This window comes from Chrysochloris asiatica, unplaced genomic scaffold (assembly GCF_000296735.1).
Source record: "Chrysochloris asiatica unplaced genomic scaffold, ChrAsi1.0 scaffold00223, whole genome shotgun sequence".
Taxonomy (NCBI): domain Eukaryota; kingdom Metazoa; phylum Chordata; class Mammalia; order Afrosoricida; family Chrysochloridae; genus Chrysochloris; species Chrysochloris asiatica.
The window spans coordinates 4616943-4617939 of NW_006408741.1; positions in this window are offsets into that span (position 1 = coordinate 4616943).

Genomic DNA, 997 nt, shown 5'->3' on the forward strand with positions numbered 1-997 from the left:
CATTAAGATACTATCCATACCGAAGGCTGTGTTCTTTGATCTTCATCAGTAAATATTTCAAGTCCACTTCGCTTCCAGCAAGCAAGGTTGTATCATCTGCATATTGCAAGTTATTAATGATTCTTCTTACAATCCTGATGACACATTCTTCTTCATATAATCCAACTTCTCCAATTATTTGCTCAGCATACAGATTGAATAAGTGTGGTGAAGGATACAAACCTGGCACATACCTTTCCTGATTTTAAACCATTCAGTGTCCCCTTGTTCTGTTCTAACAAATGTATCTTAGTGTATGTACAGGTTTCTCATGAGCACAATTAAGTGTTCTGGAATACCATTCTTCACAATGTTACCCACAGTTTGTCATGGTCCACACAGTCAAAAGTCATAGTCATTAAAGCACAATTAAACATCTTTATGATATTCTCTGCTATTAGGCAAGATCCATCTGACACTATCCACAGCCTCTTCTGAATCCAGCTTGAATTTCTAAAAGTTCCCTGTTGACGCACTGTAGCAACCTTTTTAAAATTATCTTAAGCAAAAATTTACTTGCATGTTATTGTTCAATGATTTCTCCATTCCATTGTGTTACCTCTCTTTGGAATGGGGACAAGTAAGGATTTCTTCCAATCCATTGCCATAGATGAGTAAGTGCTTCTAGTGCTGCATCAGTTTGTTGAAAGATTTCTATTTGTATTCCATCAATTCTGTCCCACAGTCTGCCCCTGGCCTTGTGTTGGGTGCTGATATTGTACTGTTCCACTGTCTCTTCCCACAGACGTAGTCAATTTCATTTCTGTGTGTTCCATCTAATGAAGTCCAGTCACCTGTATACTAACTTCTAGGCCCATGGACTGAGAAAGACTGTGAGCCTATGGAAAGGAGGCTGACTTGCAAAATGTGCCCTTTGGACATTTAATGAACATATACTTTTTGTTTTGTATATGTGCATTGAATATTTTTGTTTTGTTGATTTGTGAAAATAAGATGC